At 43.5% G+C, this 12,348-nt stretch overlaps 1 protein-coding gene across 2 annotated transcripts in view; it reads left to right on the top strand.

The window, feature by feature from the left end:
- The first annotated feature begins 6,686 nt into the window (after window positions 1-6,686).
- amot (angiomotin) overlaps window positions 6,687-12,348 on the top strand; it is a 51,710-nt gene continuing 46,048 nt past the window's right edge. For both annotated transcript variants that reach the window (XM_045693548.2, XM_045693545.2), the window contains exon 1: window positions 6,687-7,059. The gene's annotated coding sequence lies outside the window, so the exon portion shown is untranslated. The remainder of the gene's footprint in view (window positions 7,060-12,348) is intronic.

The following is a 12,348-nucleotide window of genomic DNA, read 5'->3' as shown; positions in this document are numbered from 1 at the left end:
ATTGACTACACTACCGTAGTGACAACGTGACAGCCTACGCTATTTCAATGGCGATTTTAAACTTTGCATCTGAGCTGGCAACATTTTTGTCAACCTTATCTGTAGCCTAGTTTAGCGGTATTGCCCAACAAGGGAACCGGACAGTAGGCCTATGACGTTATGTAACATTTCGTTCGTTTGTTCCTTTGAAGGGAGGAATGGCGGTGAGATCTGAAGAAAACAATTTACAATGATCTCAGTCGAACATTGGAGTCCCGAGGAGGTGGCGGAATGGATCCATCTCATTGGGCTTACAGAATGCTCACATAGCTTTCTCGGTGAGTTCAATAATGCGCAACTTGCATCCAAATTCATAACCACTATGAATTAATAACCACTGATGATTGAACATGGTAAATCCCGGGTTTACATAGCTCTCTTCAAACTTTGAAGGAGGGCACAACATTCTTTCCAGGCCCCATTACAGTTCATATATCCACCACATAGTGGTGCACATCGTACGCCAAACAGCATCCCCAGGACCAGCCCGCTCATTCGTCATTTAGATTGACCAGGGCGGCATTTTCCAACACCTCCAACTTCACATAATTCTGCCCAAAAACAATGATAATTTCAATCAACCAGTGGCATATGGGCTTTTTTAACGCTGATGTCGCCTTGTGATAAGCAGTGCTCACTTTGTCAATGGCAGGGGCGCTTGTCCATTCCCAAGCACGACTTTCCTGGGTGCTGATGGGAGAGACTCGTCGTTGTGGCGCTCTACCAACGTTCCGTCCAAAAAATAATCGAATGAATTATTCACTGTAAACAGGACTAATAAAACCAATGCAACTGCCTGTTTTCCAAACGGTAGACCTATCACATGGATGGGCATTCATAAAATGCCATTGTGGCTGCTATTGTAGGCTGCACCCCAGTAAGCACAGATCAATGCAGAAGTATTTTGTTTGTCTTTTTTTGTGTTTTACAAACTGTAGGCCAACCACAGATGGGCATTCATAAAATTAAAATGTCATTCCGCACTGTAGGCTACACCTCAGTAAGCACAGACCGACTTCTTATTTCCATGGATGTTGGATTTTGGATCCGGACCAAATCTGAACCAATCATAGATGTCTGTTTGGTTCCAAATTTAGTCCGGTCTGGTCCAGCCTTGGTTTGGCCCAAACATAGACGTCTGTTTGGTTCAGATTTGGTGCGGTCCGGACCTAAAACCAACATCTGTGGATGTGGAAATAAGACGTCGACGTCAGTCTGTGCCACATACTACTACTATACAGTGCATTCGGAAAGCATTCAGACCCCTTGACTTTTTCCACATTTTGTTACATTACAGCCTTATTCTAGAATGGATTCAATAATGTTCCTCATCAAGCTACACACAATAACCCACAATGACAAAGCAAAAACAGGTTTTTAGACATTTTTGCAAATGAATTAAAAATTGAAAAAAAAACATACCTTATTCACAGCCTTTTCTATGAGACTTGAAATTGAGCTCAGGTGCATCCTGTTTCCATTGATCATCCTTGATGTTTGTACAACTTGATTGGAGTCCACCTGTGGTAACTGTAATTGATTGGTCATGATTTGGAAGGTCCCACACATGACAGTGCATGTCAGAGCAAAAATCAAGTCATGAGGTCGAAGGAATTGTCCGTAGAGTTCAGAGACGGAATTGTGTCGAGGCACAGATCTGGAGAAGGATACCAAAATATTTCTGCAACATTGAAGGTCCCCAAGAACACTGTGGCCTTCATCATTCCTAAATGAAATAAGTTTGGAACCACCAAGACTCTTCCTAGAGCTGGCCGCCTGGCCAAACTGAGCAATCGGTGGAGAACGGCCTTGGTCAGGGAGGTGACCAAGAACTTAATGGTCACTCTGACAGAGTTCCTATGTGGAGATGGGAGAGCCTTCCAGAAGGACAACCATCTGCAGCACTCCCCCAATCAGGCTCACAGCACTCTCCATACGTTTTTTATTTTATTTTCCTTTGCACCCCAGTATCTCTACTTGCACATCTATCACGCCAGTGTTTAATTGCTAAATTGTAATTATTTCACCATTATGGCCTATTTATTGCCTTACCTCCCTTATCTTACCTCATTTGCACACACTGTATACAGACTTTTTCTATTGTGTTACTGACTATGTTTATTCCATGTGTAACTCTGTTGTTTGTGTCGCACTGCTTTGCTTTATCTTGGCCAGGTCGCAGTTGTCAATGAGAACTTGTTCTCAACTAGCCTACCTGGTTAAATAAAGGGGGGTGGGGGGGGGGGGGGGGGGGAAGGCCTTTATGGTAGAGTGGCCAGATGGAAGCCACTCCTCAGTAAAAGGCACATGACAGTCCACTTGGAGTTTGTCAAAAGCCACCGAAAGGACTTTCAGCCCATGAGAAACAAGATTCTCTCATCTGATGAAATCAAAATTTAGCTCTTTGGCCTGAATATCAAGCGTCACATCTGGAGGAAACAAGTCACCGCTCATCACCTGGCCAATACCATCCCTACGGTGAAGCATAGTGGTCACAGCATCATGCTATGGGGATTTTTTTCAGCTGTAGGGACTGTGAGACTAGTCAGGATCGAGGGGAAAGATGAACAGAGCAAAGTACAGAGAGATCCTTGATGAAAACCTGCTCCCGAGCACTCTGGACCTCAGACTGGGGTGAAGGTTCACCTTCCAACAGGACAATGTAGGAGTGGCTTCGGGACAAGTCTCAATGTCCTTGGATGGCCCAGCCAGAGCCCGGACTTGAACCCAATCGAACATGTCTTGGATGTGCAGAGAATGGGAGAATCTCCCAAAATACAGGTATGCCAAGCTTGTAGCGTCATACCCAAAAATACTTGATGCTGTAATCACTGCCAAAGGGGCTTCAACAAAGTACTGAGTAAAAGGTCTGAATACTTATGTAAATGTGATTTCCCTTTTTTTATTTTTAAATACATTTGCGAAAATGTCAAACCTGTTTTTGCTTTGTCATTATGGGGTATTGTGTGTAGATTGCTGAGGGGGGGAAAAACAATTTAATCTATATATTTTAGAATAAGGCTGCAATATAACAATGTGGGAAAAGTCAAGTGGTCTGAATACTTTCCGAATGCACTGTGAGCTATATCTGCTACAGGATTTATGTTGGAAATTTATACGGAACGTTGGATGAGAGCCACAGCGATGCGCGTCTCCAACAGCACCATGGAGAGGCGCGCTGGGAATGGACAAGCAAAATATGTTGCGCCCCTGCCTTTGACGAAGTGGGCGCTGCTCGCCTCCTGAGAGGTGCAGTGGTCTAAGGCACTGCATCGCTGTGCCACTAGAGATTCTGGGTTCGAGTCCAGCCGGGCCAAGACTGTGAGACCCATGGGGCGGCGCACAATTGGTCCAGCGTTGTCCGGGTTAGGGGATGGTTTGGCCGGCAGGGATATCCTTGTCCCATCGCGCACTAGCGACTCCTGTGGCGGGCCGGGCGCAGTGCACACTGACACAGTTGCCAGGTGTACAGTGTTTCCTCTGACACATTGGTGCGACTGGCTTCCGGGTTAAATGGGCATTGTGTCAAGAAGCAGTCCGGCTTGGTTGGATTGTGTTTCGGAGGATGCACGGCTCTCGATCTTCACCACTCCCGAGTCCGTAAAGGAGTTGCCATGATGGGACAAGACTGTAACTACCAATTTGATACCACAAAATTGGGGAGAAAAAGGGGTTAAAAAAAAAAAAAAGTGGGCATTGCTTATCACAGGGTGGCATCAGCGCTAAAAAGCCCATATGCCACTGGTTATGCGAAATTGGCATTGTTTTTGGGAGGATTTATGTGATTAGCGACATCTATGTTTGGTCCGGTCTGGACCGGCCTTGATATAGTCCAAACGGATGTCTATAAATTACATATTTTCAACTTTCATTCAGAACCGAAAAGGAAACCGATTTCAACGTTCGGAAAATAAACTCAGCAAAAAAAGAAACGTCCTCTCAGTCAACTGCATTTATTTTCAGCAAACTTAACATGTTTAAATATATGTATGAACATAAGATTCAACAACTGAGACAATAACTGAACAAGTTCCACAGACATGTGACTACCAGTAATGGAATAATGTGTCCCTGAACAAAGGGGGATCAAAAATAAGTCAGTATCTGGGGTAGCCACCAGCTGCATTAAGTACCGCAGTGCATCTCCTCCTCATGGACTGCACCAGATTTGCCAGTTCTTGCTGTGAGATGTTACCCCACTCTTCCACCAAGGCACCTGCAAGTTCCTGGACATTTCTTGGGGGAATGGCCCTAGCCCTCACCCTCCGATCCAACAGGTCCCAGACGTGCTCAATGGGATTGAGATCCGGGCTCTTCACTGGCCATGGCAGAACACTGACATTCCTGTCTTGAAGGAAATCACGCACAGAACGAGCAGTATGGCTGGTGGCATTGTCATGCTGGAGGGTCATGTCAGGATGAGCCTGCAGGAAGGGTACCACATGAGGGAGGAGGATATCTTCCCTGTAACGCACAGCGTTGAGATTGCCTGCAATGACAACAAGCTCAGTCCGACGATGCTGTGATACACCGCCCCACACCATGACGGACCCTCCACCTGCAAATCGATCCAGCTCCAGATTACAGGCCTCGGTGTAACGCTCATTCCTTCAACGATAAATGCGAATCCGACCATCACCCCTGGCGAGACGAAACCGCGACTCGTCAGGGAAGAGCACTTTTTGCCAGTCTTGTCTGGTACAGCGATGGTGGGTTTGTGCCCATAGGCGACGTTGTTGCCGGTGATGTCTGGTAAGGACCTGCCTTACAACAGGCCTACAAGCCCTCAGTCCAGCCTCTCTCAGCCTATTGCAGACAGTCTGAGCACTGATGGAGGTATTGTGCGTTCCTGGTGTAACTCGGGCAGTTGTTGCCATCCTGTACCTGTCCCGCAGGTGTGATGTTTGGATGTACCGATCCTGTGCAGGTGTTGTTACACGTGGTCTGCCACTGCGAGGACGATCAGCTGTCTGTCCTGTCTCCCTGTAGCGCTGTCTTAGGTGTCTCACAGTACGGACATTGCAATTTATTGCCCTGACCACATCTGCATTTCTCATGCCTCCTTGCAGCATGCCTAAGGCACGCTCACGCAGATGAGCAGGGACCCTGGGAATCTTACTTTTGGTGTTTTTTGGAGTCAGTAGAAAGTCATCTTTAGTGTCCTAAGTTTTCATAACTGTGACCTTAATTGCCTACCGTCTGTAAGCTGTTAGTGTTTTAATGACCGTTGCTTACGGGACTATTCAATTTTTGCAGGGGGCAGCAAATTGTCTTGTTTGACTGAGGGCGGCAGAAGGCCCAGTCCTGGCCATATCATCCCTGCTCTCTAGCTTACATTTTGGCAATAATGTAGTCTACAGGAGATCACACAGTGCTGTGTTCAGCATTGTCCTCAAACAATTTGTGACACATTGATAGACATTTCTTTTTTCTCTCACAGAAAATGCAATAACTGGCGTGGATCTCTTGGAAATCACTGATTCAGTGTTAGGTGAGTTAAGTTATAGCCTACATTCTATCTTTTCAGACATATCACCCCCCAAAAACATTGAGGTTTTAATTATGTATTATTCATATTGAAAGCACACAAGGAATAGTAAAGGTCTGCCATCCTTTGGTGAGCTTGAATAGGAAACCATCGAAATTCAGTGAGTGGGATTTTTGTCAAAACATTCATACTATTGTGGGTAGGAGAATATTTTTCAATGGGGGGAAAAAAACACTACCTTGGCCTACTTATCACATGATGATTGAGGTGTGTTATGTCCTTTGTTGAATGATGTAATGAGTCTTGTCAGTGATGTTTTTGCAGTTAATTTGTCTTGGATGTGCACATTCCTCCATGTTTCTGTCTAATCATGTGTTCTTCCTCGGTTCACCGGTAGTGTACACAAAGGTGATGATGCATCATAGACCGCTTCCCAGATAATACACACTTGACTGAACATTTTATTAACATTATTGAAACGCTTGATTTTAAGTAATTTAGGCTATGCATATTAATAACCTAGGCTACAGTTGAGTGTTGGTAACTGCAATTAATTTGGTCTGGTGTGACAGGAACATGCAGTCAGTCATCAGGGGCAATAATTGAATTGTGACTAAAAAGCTGTATTGTATTAAAAAGGAGTTTGCATTTTTCCCGAAGTGCACTTATCAGGACCCAGGAGTCAACTCTCTATTAAAACAGTTTGAATCAAATTGGGATTCCATGGTGCAATTCACTTTCCTCTCCCAGTAGACTATTTGCATGAACTGTAGCCATACGAATATATAGGCCTACCCAGGAGTTCATAAAAGACAGAGAACAATAATACCAGAACAATACTACCAGGACAGGTCTATGTGCGTTTGTAAAGTCGGTAAACTGCTCATATAGCCTAGATAAATTTACGGATAATTATTTTACTGTTGTAACCATTTTCATATCGATAAGGTTTACCAAGTTCGGTCGTGTAGGTGCTTTGGACAGGTCCAAGGAGTTGATCTCCTAACATACAAAAGGCTTTTGTAATTTTTTTCTTTATTTTTATTTTTTGCCTGAGTGACGGTTCCAAAAGCCAACCGAAACGCCAGCAAAATTGGCTTACTTCCTATAGCAGACTGGAGAAGGAGGGATTTTCTTCCTGAAATCTTTTGACTTCTTTGGTAGGAAGGGGTTGGGGGTTGCGCTTGTCGGCTCTCAGATGCATACACTGCTACCGCGACTTTGCGGTTCGGGGCCGTTCTTTTATGCATTCCCTTCATAGCGCAGTCAAGTGGAAAAAAGATTCCTCAACTTTTTCAGCAGATTAAATATGAAATGGGAACAGAAGCATACGCTTTATTATGTGAAAAAGAGCAAACAGCCTGCTATTCGAAGGAAACTCGTGAAGTAACATGGATTAGTCATATCAGAATTTATAGAATTGTTTGAGGAATTTTGCACGGTATCCGATCTGTATCAAATCTATGGAAATACCCGAGCAGGGACGTCGACAACGGAGTAGCAGTTGTTTCTACGTGAAGTTTAATTGAAAGGTAAACACGACTACATAACGGAATATTGTTTGCCATAACTTGTAAAAGTGTATGATATATGCTATTGGTTGGTCACTCTACCAGAAGTAGGTTTGTGTAGTTTATGAAAGAGAACAAAACAGTAGTCCAAGATACGTTTGTAGACACTTCGGTGGCATAACAGTGATATTACAGTGGAACAGTGTTCAATGATGCTCATGTTTGGACTCACCTATGTACTGGCACTGAAAGGGTTGGCCGTGTTTCCTCTTTCTGGCTCCATTGCTTGTGTATGAGTCAGATTTGTTTTTCTTAATTCTACAACTCAAAATAAAACCATGATCTGTGAATGTATTACAATTTCGTAAAAACCATAATCCGTAAAAATATTACCTAAATTAAACCATAAATCTGTAAATATGTTCAACATGTCTAACAGATAAAGTTGCAATTTCAACAAATGTAGAACAATTTGTGAGCCAATGTTCAGAAATCCCTAACATTTACAACTGTGGAATGCTCATTTGCGCATTCAAAAGGTGCTTGTGGATCTGTATTCTGTTTACAGAATTGAGATTTTTTTTCTTCTGCATGTCGATATATTACAATCCACAAATGTTACTTCACATGAGTCGGCTATCTCCAATAATTGGGATAATCTTTGTTACTTGATGCGCGGAGTGGGGACATCAGATCACGTCTGTGTCCTTAGGAGAACCTTTCTAGCTAGAAGAGAACATTACTTCATGAAATGTGAGTATAACGTTTATTTACTAAACAAATTATGTTAATGTTTAGAAACTGACTTTCATATGAATGTTAAATTCAACCATTGGGACATGCAACGCCGAGTGTGTGCTTTGGACACTAACGTTACTGATAGCTATCAGGTAAGTCGAGAGAAGGGTGCAATCGCGGCCCACAAATCGGGGCATTCCTGCATTATTAGCATTCCTGCATCTGCAGGAACCCCTCTTTATACTTGGTAAATGTTTTTAGGACAGGTGGGGGTGCTCCAGTACAGTAGGTGGCGGTAATGCAGAATAATGTTGGATGCCAGCCGCCGATAAACCCCACAGAAGGGGTGGGGGAATAGCCGTACACTGGTAGACCATGTACTTCGCCCCCGCCAGTCGGGCACTGTTTTCCCACAGTTCTGTTAACGACGGCGAGGGCAGGCGGGAGTGAAGGACACTGTTCTAGCTTAGCCAGCTAGTCCTAAGGAGGACTCCGCTACAGGGGAGGTGGGGGCGGCACACTGTGTTGCCCCAGCCTCCCACCTGCTGTGCTAGCGGGAGGCAGGGATGAACGGTAAACAGTGTCCTTCGCCCCAGTGTGCTAGCTAACTATCAAGCTAGCACATAGTGTCACTAACTCGCAAGCTAGCACCCGGAAGACGGTGGCGACCGGTAGACAGTGTCCTTTGCCTGCAGCTTTCGGACACGCCCTGAATTGCGGACTGCAGTTGCACACTTCGATCTTATCAGCTGTTTAGACAAACAACCAAAGTTGAACTTACTAATTAGTTGTTAATTCAGGAATGTGTCAATTTTAAAGAACTGCTCAGTTTTGAAGTCCTGAATTGGCGATCTGGCTAGCAAGCTAATGAGATGTTGCAAATTATCTTTTTCAATCTATTTTCTTTTCAGGGACTAAACAGGGCAATTGATTCTTTGGCAGGACTAATCACTCTTTCCCAACTGGTGTGGAGTTAAGAAATTGTAACTCTGATTAAAAAACGTTGGAAATTCAGCTAGCTATTTTCTTTGCTCCATGTAAGCTTGCTTGCAAGCTAGCCAAATAATTTGTTGTTCATCCTTACCTACATTTATTAATATGCATTCCGTGTCTGATTATGGTCAGTTCAATCCCTCTCTGTATTGTGTTGCACTGTTGAGGGGCTGGGCAATGTTACCAGTTGAATAAAAGGCAAAGTTATTCTACTCATACTGTAAAGACTATTATCAGTAAAAATGATTAACCTGACAATAATAACTTGAGGGTTTAATTGTGTAACAATGCAAAGGCCATTATGATGGTTCAATGTAATCTGATAATTTTTGTTAACATGTTTTGAAGCATGAAATGACCCATTTAAAAGTAAACCTATTACAACTTGAATCAAACTTATGAATATGTAAAACTGCATAATGATGACACATGGAAGTGCAAAAACAATATATGCACTGATTCCCACACATTGACACACCCTGTCATCCATTCAGACACAGGGAAGGAGTTAACAAGTCATCAGGAACAGAAACCGTGTGCTATTGGCTTGGGTTCCAGCATGTGGTCCTCTTGCCTCCATTTATTGAGTGACTCTGTTTATAAGGTTGACCAAATAGCTTAATAATATGCTATTTCAAATGTTTTGTGTAACAAGTGGTGTGTGCTGCCCAACTAAATATTGTTACTCTATTCTTACAGAGCTGTCCATTCTGAGTCAATCTAGAACCATGACCCCCCTTGGCCTGTTCTACCACTGACCAGCTGCTTTTGGATCCTACTGCAACTCCCCACTAGTCAAGCTCTCGTTTTTTTCAGGCCCTTCGTGAGTTGTTTGTTCTGACTGCTGACTCGGCCAAGGACCTATAGCAGTGTTTCCCAAACTCGGTCCTGGGGACCCCAAGGGGTGGGTTTTTGGGGGTTTTGCCCTAGCACCACTACACAGCTGATTCAAGTTATAACGCTTTGATTACTTGAATCAGCTGTGTAATGAAGTAAAGAAAACAATGCGCATCCCTTGTGGTCCCCAGATTGGAGTTTTGGAAATGCTGACCTAAAGAATATAGTTAAATGTCATTTTGTTTCAGCATATACACTACCATTCAAAAGTTTGATGTCACTTAGAAATGTCCTTGTTTTTGAAAGAAAAGCACTTTTTTTGTCCATTTTAAAATTACATCAACTTGATCACAAATAGAGTGTAGACATTGTTAATGTTGTAATTGACCACTGTAGCTGGAAACGGCTGATTTTTTAATGGAATATCTACAGTTGTGGCCAAATGTTTTGAGAATGACACAAATATTAATTTTCACTAAGTCTGCTGCCTCAGTTTGTATAATGGCAATTTGCATATACTCCAGAATGTTATGAAGCGTGATCAGATGAATTGCAATTATTGCAAAGTCCCTCGTTGCCATGCAAATGAACTGAATTCCCCAAAAACATTTCCATAGCATTTCAGCCCTGCCACAAAAGGACCAGCTGACACCATGTCAGTGATTCTCTCGTTAACACAGGTGTGAGTGTTGACGAGGACAAGGCTGGAGATCACTCTGTCATGCTGATTGAGCTCGAATAACAGACTGGAAGCTTCAAAAGGAGGGTGGTGCTTGGAATCATTGTTCTTCCTCTGTCAACCATGGTTACCTGGAAGGAAACACGTGCCGTCATCATTGCTTTGCACAAAAAAGGTCTTCACAGGCAAGGATATTGCTGCCAGTAAGATTGCACCTAAATCAACCATTTGTCGGATCATCAAGAACTTCAAGGAGAGCAGTTCAATTGTTGTGAAGAAAGCTTCGGGGTGCCCAATAAAGTCCAGCAAGCGCCAGGACCGTCTCCTAAAGTTGATTCAGCTGCGGGATCGGGGCACCACCAGTACAGAGCTTGCTCAGGAATTGCAGCAGGCAGGTGTGAGTGCATCTGCACGCACAGTGAGGCGAAGACTGTTGGAGGATGGCCTGGTGTCAAGAAGGGCAGCAAAGAAGCCACTTCTCTCCAGGAAAAACATCAGGGACAGACTGATATTCTGCAAAAGGTACAGGGATTGGACTGCTGAGGACTGGGGTAAAGTCATTTTCTCTGATGAATTCCCTTTCCGATTGTTTGGGGCATCCGGAAAAAAGCTTGTCCGTAGAAGACAAGGGGAGTGCTACCATCAGTCCTGTGTCATGCCAACAGTAAAGCATCCTGAGAACTTTCGTGTGTGGTTGCTTCTCAGCCAAGGGAGTGGGCGCAATCAAACCTAAGAATACAGCCATGAATAAAGAATGCTACCAACACATCCTCCGAGAGCAACTTCTCCCAACCATCCAGGAACAGTTTGGTGACAAACGATGCCTTTTCCAGCATGATGGAGCACCTTGCCGTAAGGCAAAAGTGATAACTAAGTGGCTCGGGGAACAAAACATCGATATTTTGGGTCCATGGCCAGGAAACTCCCCAGACCTTAATCCCATTGAGAACTTGTGGTCAATCCTCAAGAGACGGGTGGACAAACAAAAACCCACAAATTCTGATAAACTCCAATTATTGATTATGCAAGAATGGGCTGCCATCAGTCAGGATGTCGCCCAGAAGTTAATTGACAGCATGCCAGGGCGGATTGCAGAGGTCTTGAAAAAGAAGGGTTAACACTGCAAATATTGACTCCTTGCATCAACTTCATGTAATTGTCAATAAAAGCCTTTGATACTTATGAAATGCTTGTAATTATACTTCAGTATTCCATACTAACATCTGGCAAAAATATCTAAAGACACTGAAGCAGCAGACTTTGTGGAAATTAATATTTGTCATTCTCAAAACTTTTGGCCACGACTGTACATAGACGTGCAGAGGCCCATTACCATCAACCATCATTCCTGTGTTCCAATGGCAGGTTGTGTTAGCTAATCCAAGTTTATAATTTTAAAAGGCTAATTGATCATTAGAAAACCCTTTTGCAATTATGTTAGCACAGCTGAAAAATGTTGTGCTGATTTGAAAGAAGCAATAAAACTGGCCTTCTTTAGACTAGTTGAGTATCTGGAGCATCAGCATTTGTGGGTTCGATTACAGGCTCAAAATAGCCAGAAACAAAGACATTTCTTCTGAAACTCATCAGTCTATTCTTGTTCTGAGAATTGAAGGCTATTCCATGTGAGAAATTGCCAAGAAACTGAAGATCTTGTACAATGCTGTGTACTACTCCCTTCACAGAACAGTGCAAACTGGTTCTAACCAGAATAGAAAGAGTGGGAGGCCCCGGTGCACAACTGCGCAAGAGGACATTCGTGTTTAGTTTGCGAAACAGATGCCTCACAAGTCCTCAACTGGCAGCTTCATTAAATGGTACCTGCAAAACACCAGTCTCAACGTCAACAGTGAAGAGGCGAGTCCGGGATGCTGGCCTTCTAGGCAGAATTCCTCTGTCCAGTGTCTGTTCTTTTGCCCATCTTAATCTTTTCTTTTTATTGGCTTTTCCTTTGCAACTAGGAGGCCAGCATTCTGGAGTCGCCTCTTTACTGTTTTTTATTTATTTTATTATTTCACCTTTATTTAACCAGGTAGGCTATTTGAGAACAAGTTCTCATTTAC

Source organism: Salmo salar, chromosome 13 (genome assembly GCF_965601325.2).
Source record: "Salmo salar chromosome 13, fSalSal1, whole genome shotgun sequence".
Classification (NCBI taxonomy): domain Eukaryota; kingdom Metazoa; phylum Chordata; class Actinopteri; order Salmoniformes; family Salmonidae; genus Salmo; species Salmo salar.
The sequence above is the reverse complement of the archived record's forward strand: the minus strand, read 5'-3'. Positions and strand labels throughout refer to the sequence as shown.